We start from the raw sequence: 13233 nt of genomic DNA on the forward strand, positions 1-13233 counted from the left end.
CCAACACCCGTTCCTTCACTGGAAAATCGTGCCACTCGTTTAACATTATCGGCGCCTCGGCCTCACAAGGCGCTGTGGCTTCGAGAGGTGCGCCAGCCACCACTCGAACATGCTAATGTGTCCGTCTGTGACCCGCAGGAAACAGAAGAGCGAGGGTATTCCGCTCAGCCTCAGCAACAGCATACGCGCTGGCCGGCCGAGGGCCCTACCGCATCGGACACCTAGCACCGCATCTTTCCTCTGAGGAGCGAGACACACGCACACCGCTTCCCCGCCACCGAGCACACGTCTGCTTTCGGAGCCAGCGTGGCCTCGCTCGGGTACTGGTTCAACCGCGGGTGGAGGGGTGGTCCGCAGCGGTGCAATTTTCTTACTTTTGCAACAACCGAAGCAACCTGTTGGCGCTCGCACGGCTAGGAAATGCCGACTGGCGTGCGTCGCCTGCGTTCAAAACGGTTCTGGGCACGCACACGGTGTTGACTCTGCCCATGTCAAACACTGCAGTGTGCAACCCAAGGGGACTCAGGCACCCCGCCCGCCCCCTAGGTGCCTGTGAACAGGCTTTGTATTTTTATTTTTCATCATCAAGTACACCGCCAGGTGACACTTTGTGATTTTTATTGCTCATAAATACAGTTCTCTTATTTGTAAATCAACGGAAGCAACATGTTGGCGCTCGCACGACTAGGAAATGCCGACTGGCGTGCGTCGCCTGCGTTCAAAACGGTTCTGGGCACGCACACAGTGCTGACTCTGCCCATGTCAAACACTACAGTGTGCAACCCAAGGGGACTCAGGCACCCCGCCCGCCCCCTAGGTGCCTGTGAACAGGCTTTGTATTTTTATTTTTCATCATCAAGTACACCGCCAGGTGACACTTTGTGATTTTTTTTGCTCATAAATACGGTTTTCTTATTTGTAAAACATCGGAAGCAACATGTTGGCGCTCGCACGGCTAGGAAATGCCGACTGGCGTGCGTCGCCTGCGTTCACATCGGTTCTGGGCACGCACACAGTGCTGACTCTGCCCATGTCAAACACTACAGTGTGCAACCCAAGGGACTCAGGCACCCCGCCCGCCCCCTAGGTGCCTGTGAACAGGCTTTGTATTTTTATTTCTCATCATCAAGTACACCGCCAGGTGAAACTTTGTGATTTTTTGTTTTGCTGCTCATAAATACAATTTTCTTATTTGTAAAACAACGGAAGCAACCTGTTGGCGCTCGCACGGAGAGGAAATGCCGACCGGCGTGCGTCGCCTGCGTTCAAAAGGGTTCTGGGCACGCACACAGTGTTGACTCTGTCCATGTCAAACACTCTATAGTGTGCAACCCAAGGGGACTCAGGCACCCCCGCCCCAAAGGTGCCTGTGAACAGACTTTGTATTTTTATTTTTCATCATCAAGTACACCGCCAGGTGACACTTTGTGATTTTTTTGTTCATAAATACACATGTATATATATATATATATGACACTTTGTCATTTTGTCTGTTCTTTTCGCCACACGCCATGTTTATTAAACCAGGGTTACCACCGGTCTGGACCCTGGCCGATATTTCAGACCGACAACGGAGTTCGGAAAGCCCGCACAAATTCATCTTAAATCCTCATATAGGACTTCCGAGAGCTCTTTGAAAGGTATTCTATTTGAAAACGCTTACCACCCTCAAAGTCGCACTTTTCTGGGCATTTTTAAAGTGTGACCGTTGTCTGAAAATGTTCTGAAAATCGTGTCCCCGAAAATCTCCGGGTACCCCGCCAACCTCCCCTGCCAACAATTGCAACCGTAAGGTCGGGCGGTAGGCCTACCGTCCAGGAGGCCCCAAAGCCCGCAAAACGCCATTTTGCCATTTTCTCATCGGGACTTCCGAGGGGAACTCATTAACGAGCTCCAGGAGTGGTATGCCAGAAATTGCAACTTGACCCGTCGCCGGGCACACCCGCTACTCTCTGCGGGGAATACCCCCACCGGGTGCCGGGTAAAGGCCTCGGATCTGACCTCATGGACTTCCGTCTGCGCACGGATTTTGCTCTCGCGGGCCCAAGAGCCACTTTCCACGGCCTACCAACGCAATCCGAAGTGCATTGGCCAACCATTACAACGGGAAACACTTTGCCTCTCCGCCAGAGACTAAGTCCAATTGGTTAACCATTTCTCAGGAAAACACTTTGCCTCTCTGCCAGAGACTAAGTCCAATTGGTTAACCATTTCTCATGGCCGCAATTTGCCTGCTGTTCACAGACTAAGTCCAATTGGTTAACCATTTCTCAGGAAAACACTTTGCCTCTCTGCCAGAGACTAAGTCCAATTGGTTAACCATTTCTCAGGAAAACGCTTTGCCTCTCTGCCAGAGACTAAGTCCAATTGGTTAACCATTTCTCTTGAAAACACTTTGCCTCTCTGCCAGAGACTAAGTCCAATTGGTTATCCATTTCTCGTGAAAACACTTTGCCTCTCTGCCAGAGACTAAGTCCAATTGGTTAACCATTTCTCGTGAATACACTTTGTCTCTCTGCCAGAGACTAAGTCCAATTGGTTAACCATTTCTCGTGAAAACACTTTGTCTCTCCGCCAGAGACTAAGTCCAATTGGTTAATCATTTCTCAAGGCCACAATTTGCCTGCCGTTCAGAGACCAAGTCCAATTGGTTAACCATTTCTCTTGAAAACACTTTGCCTCTCTGCCAGAGACTAAGTCCAATTGGTTAACCATTTCTCGTGAAAACACTTTGTCTCTCCTCCAGAGACAAAGTCCAATTGGTTAATCATTTCTCAAGGCCACAATTTGCCTGCCGTTCAGAGACCAAGTCCAATTGGTTAACCATTTCTCTTGAAAACACTTTGCCTCTCTGCCAGAGACTAAGTCCAATTGGTTAACCATTTCTCTTGAAAACACTTTGTCTCTCCGCCAGAGACTAAGTCCAATTGGTTAACCATTTCTCGTGAAAACACTTTGCCTCTCTGCCAGAGACTAAGTCCAATTGGTTAACCATTTCTCGTGAAAACACTTTGCCTCTCTGCCAGAGACTAAGTCCAATTGGTTATCCATTTCTCTTGAAAACACTTTGTCTCTCCGCCAGAGACTAAGTCCAATTGGTTAACCATTTCTCGTGAAAACACTTTGCCTCTCTGCCAGAGACTAAGTCCAATTGGTTAACCATTTCTCGTGAAAACACTTTGCCTCTCTGCCAGAGACTAAGTCCAATTGGTTAACCATTTCTCGTGAAAATACTTGGTCTCTCCGCCAGAGACTAAGTCCAATTGGTTAATCATTTCTCAAGGCCACAATTTGCCTGCCGTTCAGAGAAAAAGTCCAATTGGTTAACCATTTCTCTTGAAAACACTTTGCCTCTCTGCCAGAGACTAAGTCCAATTGGTTAACCATTTCTCTTGAAAACACTTTGTCTCTCCGCCAGAGACTAAGTCCAATTGGTTAACCATTTCTCTTGAAAACACTTTGCCTCTCTGCCAGAGACTAAGTCCAATTGGTTAACCATTTCTCAGGGGCTCACCGAGGGCAATCTGTAACGTCTCGCGGGCCCGGGGGCCCCTTTGCACGGCCTGCCAATGCAATCCGAGCCGCACTGTCCTTCGTTTGGTTAACCATTTCTCAGGGGCACACCGAGGGCACCCTGCATTGTCTCGCGGGCCCGGAGGCCACTTTGCACGGCCTGCCAACGCAATGCGAGGTGCTTCGCCCTTGGCCGCCTTCCCGGCCGGCTTCGGGACGTTTCGGGGGCTCTCACCGGGCAAATCCGGTCCCCCGGGCGATTAGGAGGCCTCCCCGGGCAGGCCCGGGCTTCAGGCCGCCGCTTTTCCATCCCGGCCGAAAGAGGCGAAAAATGCCGAAAATGGCCAAAAATGGCCGCCGGCAGGGCCTCTCGGTCGGTTTGGCGGCAGCCTGGGTCGGTCCCTGCAGACCTGGAGGCTCGAGAAGGTTTTTGGCGATGTCGACCGATTCTCGATTTGCCACCTCCTACTATTCTGCAGGTACCCCGCCAACCTCCCCTGCCAACAATTCCAACCGTAAGGTCGGGCGGTAGTCCTACCGACGAAGAGGCCCCAAAGCCCGCAAAACGCCATTTTGCCCTTTCCTCATCGGGACTTCCGCGGGGAACTCATTAACCAGCTCCATGAGTGGCATGCCAGAAATTGCAACTTGACCCGTCGCCGGGCAGATTCGCTACTCTCTGCGGGAATACCCCCACCGGGTGCCGGGTAAAGGCCTCGGATCTGACCTCATGGACTTCCGTCTGTGCACGGATTTTGCTCTCGCGGGCCCAAGAGCCTCATTGCCCGGCCTGCCAATGCAACCCGAGGTCCATTGGCCTCATTGGTTAATTATTTCTCGAGAAAACACTTTGCCTCTCCGCCAGAGACTAAGTCCAATTGGTTAATCATTTCTCAAGGCCACAATTTGCCTGCCGTTCAGAGACGAAGTCCAATTGGTTAACCATTTCTCTTGAAAACACTTTGCCTCTCTGCCAGAGACAAAGTCCAATTGGTTAACCATTTCTCTTGAAAACACTTTGCCTCTCTGCCAGAGACTAAGTCCAATTGGTTAACCATTTCTCGTGAAAACACTTTGCCTCTCTGCCAGAGACTAAGTCCAATTGGTTATCCATTTCTCTGGAAAACACTTTGCCTCTCCGCCAGAGACTAAGTCCAATTGGTTAATCATTTCTCAAGGCCACAATTTGCCTGCCGTTCAGAGACCAAGTCCAATTGGTTAACCATTTCTCTTGAAAACACTTTGCCTCTCTGCCAGAGACGAAGTCCAATTGGTTAACCATTTCTCTTGAAAACACTTTGTCTCTCCGCCAGAGACTAAGTCCAATTGGTTAACCATTTCTCTTGAAAACACTTTGCCTCTCTGCCAGAGACTAAGTCCAATTGGTTAACCATTTCTCGTGAAAACACTTTGCCTCTCTGCCAGAGACTAAGTCCAATTGGTTATCCATTTCTCTTGAAAACACTTTGTCTCTCCGCCAGAGACTAAGTCCAATTGGTTAACCATTTCTCTTGAAAACACTTTGCCTCTCTGCCAGAGACTAAGTCCAATTGGTTAACCATTTCTCTTGAAAACACTTTGTCTCTCCGCCAGAGACCAAGTCCAATTGGTTAACCATTTCTCTTGAAAACACTTTGCCTCTCTGCCAGAGACTAAGTCCAATTGGTTATCCATTTCTCTTGAAAACACTTTGTCTCTCCGCCAGAGACTAAGTCCAATTGGTTAACCATTTCTCTGGAAAACACTTTGCCTCTCTGCCAGAGACTAAGTCCAATTGGTTAACCATTTCTCTTGAAAACACTTTGCCTCTCTGCCAGAGACTAAGTCCAATTGGTTAACCATTTCTCTTGAAAACACTTTGCCTCTCTGCCAGAGACTAAGTCCAATTGGTTAACCATTTCTCGTGAAAACACTTTGTCTCTCTGCCAGAGACTAAGTCCAATTGGTTAACCATTTCTCAGGGGCTCACCGAGGGCAATCTGTAACGTCTCGCGGGCCCGGGGGCCCCTTTGCACGGCCTGCCAATGCAATCCGAGCCGCACTGTCCTTCGTTTGGTTAACCATTTCTCAGGGGCACACCGAGGGCACCCTGCATTGTCTCGCGGGCCCGGAGGCCACTTTGCACGGCCTGCCAACGCAATGCGAGGTGCTTCGCCCTTGGCCGCCTTCCCGGCCGGCTTCGGGACGTTTCGGGGGCTCTCACCGGGGCAAATCCGGTCCCCCGGGCGATTAGGAGGCCTCCCCGGGCAGGCCCGGGCTTCAGGCCGCCGCTTTTCCATCCCGGCCGAAAGAGGCGAAAAATGCCGAAAATGGCCAAAAATGGCCGCCGGCAGGGCCTGTCGGTCGGTTTGGCGGCAGCCTGGGTCGGTCCCTGCAGACCTGGAGGCTCGAGAAGGTTTTTGGCGATGTCGACCGATTCTCGATTTGCCACCTCCTACTATTCTGCAGGTACCCCGCCAACCTCCCCTGCCAACAATTCCAACCGTAAGGTCGGGCGGTAGTCCTACCGACGAAGAGGCCCCAAAGCCCGCAAAACGCCATTTTGCCCTTTCCTCATCGGGACTTCCGCGGGGAACTCATTAACCAGCTCCATGAGTGGCATGCCAGAAATTGCAACTTGACCCGTCGCCGGGCAGATTCGCTACTCTCTGCGGGAATACCCCCACCGGGTGCCGGGTAAAGGCCTCGGATCTGACCTCATGGACTTCCGTCTGTGCACGGATTTTGCTCTCGCGGGCCCAAGAGCCTCATTGCCCGGCCTGCCAATGCAAACCCGAGGTCCATTGGCCTCATTGGTTAATTATTTCTCGAGAAAACACTTTGCCTCTCCGCCAGAGACTAAGTCCAATTGGTTAATCATTTCTCAAGGCCACAATTTGCCTGCCGTTCAGAGACGAAGTCCAATTGGTTAACCATTTCTCTTGAAAACACTTTGCCTCTCTGCCAGAGACAAAGTCCAATTGGTTAACCATTTCTCTTGAAAACACTTTGCCTCTCTGCCAGAGACTAAGTCCAATTGGTTAACCATTTCTCGTGAAAACACTTTGCCTCTCTGCCAGAGACTAAGTCCAATTGGTTATCCATTTCTCTGGAAAACACTTTGCCTCTCCGCCAGAGACTAAGTCCAATTGGTTAATCATTTCTCAAGGCCACAATTTGCCTGCCGTTCAGAGACCAAGTCCAATTGGTTAACCATTTCTCTTGAAAACACTTTGCCTCTCTGCCAGAGACGAAGTCCAATTGGTTAACCATTTCTCTTGAAAACACTTTGTCTCTCCGCCAGAGACTAAGTCCAATTGGTTAACCATTTCTCTTGAAAACACTTTGCCTCTCTGCCAGAGACTAAGTCCAATTGGTTAACCATTTCTCGTGAAAACACTTTGCCTCTCTGCCAGAGACTAAGTCCAATTGGTTATCCATTTCTCTTGAAAACACTTTGTCTCTCCGCCAGAGACTAAGTCCAATTGGTTAACCATTTCTCTTGAAAACACTTTGCCTCTCTGCCAGAGACTAAGTCCAATTGGTTAACCATTTCTCTTGAAAACACTTTGTCTCTCCGCCAGAGACCAAGTCCAATTGGTTAACCATTTCTCTTGAAAACACTTTGCCTCTCTGCCAGAGACTAAGTCCAATTGGTTATCCATTTCTCTTGAAAACACTTTGTCTCTCCGCCAGAGACTAAGTCCAATTGGTTAACCATTTCTCTGGAAAACACTTTGCCTCTCTGCCAGAGACTAAGTCCAATTGGTTAACCATTTCTCTTGAAAACACTTTGCCTCTCTGCCAGAGACTAAGTCCAATTGGTTAACCATTTCTCTTGAAAACACTTTGCCTCTCTGCCAGAGACTAAGTCCAATTGGTTAACCATTTCTCGTGAAAACACTTTGTCTCTCTGCCAGAGACTAAGTCCAATTGGTTAACCATTTCTCAGGGGCACACCGAGGGCAACCTGTAACGTCTCGCGGGCCCGGGGGCCCCTTTGCACGGCCTGCCAATGCAATCCGAGGCGCACTGTCCTTCGTTTGGTTAACCATTTCTCAGGGGCACACCGAGGGCACCCTGCATTGTCTCGCGGGCCCGGAGGCCACTTTGCACGGCCTGCCAATGCAATCCGAGGTCCTTCGCCCTTGGCCGCCTTCCAGGCCGGCTTCGGGACGTTTCGGGGGCTCTCACCGGGGCAAATCCGGTCCCCCGGGCGATTATGAGGCCTCCCCGGGCAGGCCCGGGCTTCAGGCCGCCGCTTTTCCATCCCGGCCGAAAGAGGCGAAAAATGCCGAAAATGGCCAAAAATGGCCGCCGGCAGGGCCTGTCGGTCGGTTTGGCGGCAGCCTGGGTCGGTCCCTGCAGACCTGGAGGCTCGAGAAGGTTTTGGCGATGTCGACCGATTCTCGATTTGCCACCTCCTACTATTCTGCAGGTACCCCGCCAACCTCCCCTGCCAACAATTCCAACCGTAAGGTCGGGCGGTAGTCCTACCGTCCAGGAGGCCCTAAAAGCCCGCAAAACGCCATTTTGCCCTTTCCTCATCGGGACTTCCGAGGGGAACTCATGAACCAGCTCCAGGAGTGGCATGCCAGAAATTGCAACTTGACCCGTCGCCGGGCAGATTCGCTACTCTCTGCGGGAATACCCCCACCGGGTGCCGGGTAAAGGCCTCGGATCTGACCTCATGGACTTCCGTCTGTGCACGGATTTTGCTCTCGCGGGCCCAAGAGCCACATTGCCCGGCCTGCCAATGCAACCCGAGGTCCATTGGCCTCATTGGTTAATTATTTCTCGAGAAAACACTTTGCCTCTCTGCCAGAGACTAAGTCCAATTGGTTAACCATTTCTCAGGGGCACAGTTTGCCTGCCGTTCAGAGACTAAGTCCAATTGGTTAACCATTTCTCGTGAAAACACTTTGCCTCTCTGCCAGAGACTAAGTCCAATTGGTTAACCATTTCTCGTGAAAACACTTTGCCTCTCCGCCAGAGACTAAGTCCAATTGGTTAACCATTTCTCAGGGGCACACCGAGGGCAACCTGTAACGTCTCGCGGGCCCGGGGGCCTCTTTGCACGGCCTGCCAATGCTATCCGAGGCGCATTGTCCTTCGTTTGGTTAACCATTTCTCAGGGGGCACACCGAGGGCACCCTGCATTGTCTCGCGGGCCCGGAGGCCACTTTGCACGGCCTGCCAATGCAATCCGAGGTCCTTCGCCCTTGGCCGCCTTCCCGGCCGGCTTCGGGACGTTTCCGGTGCTCTCACCGGGGCAAATCCGGTCGCCCCGGGCGATTAGGAGGCCTCCCCGGGCAGGCCCGGGCTTCAGGCCGCCGCTTTTCCATCCCGGCCGAAAGAGGCGAAAAATGCCGAAAATGGCCAAAAATGGCCGCCGGCAGGGCCTCTCGGTCGGTTTGGCGGCAGCCTGGGTCGGTCCCTGCAGACCTGGAGGCTCGAGAAGGTTTTTGGCGATGTCGACCGATTCTCGATTTGCCACCTCCTACTATTCTGCAGGTACCCCGCCAACCTCCCCTGCCAACAATTCCAACCGTAAGGTCGGGCGGTAGTCCTACCGACGAAGAGGCCCCAAAGCCCGCAAAACGCCATTTTGCCCTTTCCTCATCGGGACTTCCGCGGGGAACTCATTAACCAGCTCCATGAGTGGCATGCCAGAAATTGCAACTTGACCCGTCGCCGGGCAGATTCGCTACTCTCTGCGGGAATACCCCCACCGGGTGCCGGGTAAAGGCCTCGGATCTGACCTCATGGACTTCCGTCTGTGCACGGATTTTGCTCTCGCGGGCCCAAGAGCCTCATTGCCCGGCCTGCCAATGCAACCCGAGGTCCATTGGCCTCATTGGTTAATTATTTCTCGAGAAAACACTTTGCCTCTCCGCCAGAGACTAAGTCCAATTGGTTAATCATTTCTCAAGGCCACAATTTGCCTGCCGTTCAGAGACGAAGTCCAATTGGTTAACCATTTCTCTTGAAAACACTTTGCCTCTCTGCCAGAGACAAAGTCCAATTGGTTAACCATTTCTCTTGAAAACACTTTGCCTCTCTGCCAGAGACTAAGTCCAATTGGTTAACCATTTCTCGTGAAAACACTTTGCCTCTCTGCCAGAGACTAAGTCCAATTGGTTATCCATTTCTCTGGAAAACACTTTGCCTCTCCGCCAGAGACTAAGTCCAATTGGTTAATCATTTCTCAAGGCCACAATTTGCCTGCCGTTCAGAGACCAAGTCCAATTGGTTAACCATTTCTCTTGAAAACACTTTGCCTCTCTGCCAGAGACGAAGTCCAATTGGTTAACCATTTCTCTTGAAAACACTTTGTCTCTCCGCCAGAGACTAAGTCCAATTGGTTAACCATTTCTCTTGAAAACACTTTGCCTCTCTGCCAGAGACTAAGTCCAATTGGTTAACCATTTCTCGTGAAAACACTTTGCCTCTCTGCCAGAGACTAAGTCCAATTGGTTAACCATTTCTCTTGAAACACTTTGTCTCTCCGCCAGAGACCAAGTCCAATTGGTTAACCATTTCTCTTGAAAACACTTTGCCTCTCTGCAGAGACTAAGTCCAATTGGTTATCCATTTCTCTTGAAAACACTTTGTCTCTCCGCCAGAGACTAAGTCCAATTGGTTAACCATTTCTCTGGAAAACACTTTGCCTCTCTGCCAGAGACTAAGTCCAATTGGTTAACCATTTCTCTTGAAAACACTTTGCCTCTCTGCCAGAGACTAAGTCCAATTGGTTAACCATTTCTCTTGAAAACACTTTGCCTCTCTGCCAGAGACTAAGTCCAATTGGTTAACCATTTCTCGTGAAAACACTTTGTCTCTCTGCCAGAGACTAAGTCCAATTGGTTAACCATTTCTCAGGGGCACACCGAGGGCAACCTGTAACGTCTCGCGGGCCCGGGGGCCCCTTTGCACGGCCTGCCAATGCAATCCGAGGCGCACTGTCCTTCGTTTGGTTAACCATTTCTCAGGGGCACACCGAGGGCACCCTGCATTGTCTCGCGGGCCCGGAGGCCACTTTGCACGGCCTGCCAATGCAATCCGAGGTCCTTCGCCCTTGGCCGCCTTCCAGGCCGGCTTCGGGACGTTTCGGGGGCTCTCACCGGGGCAAATCCGGTCCCCCGGGCGATTATGAGGCCTCCCCGGGCAGGCCCGGGCTTCAGGCCGCCGCTTTTCCATCCCGGCCGAAAGAGGCGAAAAATGCCGAAAATGGCCAAAAATGGCCGCCGGCAGGGCCTGTCGGTCGGTTTGGCGGCAGCCTGGGTCGGTCCCTGCAGACCTGGAGGCTCGAGAAGGTTTTTGGCGATGTCGACCGATTCTCGATTTGCCACCTCCTACTATTCTGCAGGTACCCCGCCAACCTCCCCTGCCAACAATTCCAACCGTAAGGTCGGGCGGTAGTCCTACCGTCCAGGAGGCCCTAAAAGCCCGCAAAACGCCATTTTGCCCTTTCCTCATCGGGACTTCCGAGGGGAACTCATGAACCAGCTCCAGGAGTGGCATGCCAGAAATTGCAACTTGACCCGTCGCCGGGCAGATTCGCTACTCTCTGCGGGGAATACCCCCACCGGGTGCCGGGTAAAGGCCTCGGATCTGACCTCATGGACTTCCGTCTGTGCACGGATTTTGCTCTCGCGGGCCCAAGAGCCACATTGCCCGGCCTGCCAATGCAACCCGAGGTCCATTGGCCTCATTGGTTAATTATTTCTCGAGAAAACACTTTGCCTCTCTGCCAGAGACTAAGTCCAATTGGTTAACCATTTCTCAGGGGCACAGTTTGCCTGCCGTTCAGAGACTAAGTCCAATTGGTTAACCATTTCTCGTGAAAACACTTTGCCTCTCTGCCAGAGACTAAGTCCAATTGGTTAACCATTTCTCGTGAAAACACTTTGCCTCTCCGCCAGAGACTAAGTCCAATTGGTTAACCATTTCTCAGGGGCACACCGAGGGCAACCTGTAACGTCTCGCGGGCCCGGGGGCCTCTTTGCACGGCCTGCCAATGCTATCCGAGGCGCATTGTCCTTCGTTTGGTTAACCATTTCTCAGGGGCACACCGAGGGCACCCTGCATTGTCTCGCGGGCCCGGAGGCCACTTTGCACGGCCTGCCAATGCAATCCGAGGTCCTTCGCCCTTGGCCGCCTTCCCGGCCGGCTTCGGGACGTTTCCGGTGCTCTCACCGGGGCAAATCCGGTCGCCCCGGGCGATTAGGAGGCCTCCCCGGGCAGGCCCGGGCTTCAGGCCGCCGCTTTTCCATCCCGGCCGAAAGAGGCGAAAAATGCCGAAAATGGCCAAAAATGGCCGCCGGCAGGGCCTGTCGGTCGGTTTGGCGGCAGCCTGGGTCGGTCCCTGCAGACCTGGAGGCTCGAGAAGGCGTTTGGCGATGTCGACCGATTCTCGATTTGCCACCTCCTACTATTCTGCAGGTACCCCGCCAACCTCCCCTGCCGACAATTCCAACCGTAAGGTCGGGCGGTAGTCCTACCGACGAAGAGGCCCCAAAGCCCGCAAAACGCCATTTTGCCCTTTCCTCATCGGGACTTCCGAGGGGAACTCATGAACCAGCTCCAGGCGTGGCATGCCAGAAATTGCAACTTGACCCGTCGCCGGGCGCACTCGCTGCTCTTTGCGGGAATACCCCCACCGGGCGCCGGCTAAGAGCCTCGGATCTGACCTCATGGGCTTCCGTCCTCGCACGGATTTTGCTCTCCCCGGGCCCAGGGGCCACTTTCCCCGGCCTTGCGAAGGCAATCGGAGGTGCTTCGCCCTCGAAACCGCCTTCCCGGCCGGCTTCGGGACGTTTCCGGGGCAAATCCGGTCCCGCGGGCGAAGGGGAGCCTTCCCCGGGCACGCCCGGGCTTCAGGCCGCCGCTTTCCGTGACCTACCGAAAGACGCGAAAAATGCCGAAAATGGCCAAAAATGGCCGCCCGGCACGGCCTCGCGGTCGGTTTGGGGGCAGCCTGGGTCGGTCCCTGCAGACCTGGAGGCTCGAGAAGGCACTTGGCGATGTCGACCGATTCTCGATTTGCCACCTCCTACTATTCTGCAGGTACCCCGCCAACCTCCCCAGCCAACAAATCGCAAATGCCGATCGGCGGGTGACCGTCCGGTAGTCATGCCGACGAAGAGGCACCTAGGCCCCGCAAACGCTTCCAAATCCGACCCCATCCCGGACCGGTTCTTTTTTAAAAAAGGCTCCCAGGACTCCGGATTTTTTCCTGCCGCACTCGGGACCACCCGACGGACACGAAACCGGGAACCTTTCCCCGGTCCGACCCTCCTCGGCCCGGCCAGCCGACGTCGAAGCGGCCGACTGGTTAATGATTTCACCCTGCTCCGACGTGACGCGTTTCCAACCGCGCATGCGCGGCTCTGCCTCCCGAACCGCCCCCTCACGTGAGGGCTCTGGGTCCGCCCCCCGGCAGCCATTTCCTCCTGCCGGTCCGTTATTTTACGCCGTTTTTCGCCCTCCAGCCCTGCCGGAATGCTGCCTGCTCGCTGGTTAACCATTTCGCTCCCTGCACTTCGGCTTCTGCCCTGCTGGGGAAGCCCGCTGCTGCCTCTAACCGTACTCACGGGCGGGCGGCTCTGCTGCGCGGCCTCCGGCCACGCCCCCTCACCTGGTTTGCTGGGAACCCGCCCCGGCAGCCTGTTACTCGTGCCGGTTCGGTCTTATCGGCCCTTTTTGCACCTTCCCTGCCTGCTGGCATGCTTCGGCTCA

This window comes from Cetorhinus maximus, unplaced genomic scaffold, assembly GCF_964194155.1.
Source record: "Cetorhinus maximus unplaced genomic scaffold, sCetMax3.hap1.1 HAP1_SCAFFOLD_2770, whole genome shotgun sequence".
Lineage (NCBI taxonomy): Eukaryota > Metazoa > Chordata > Chondrichthyes > Lamniformes > Cetorhinidae > Cetorhinus > Cetorhinus maximus.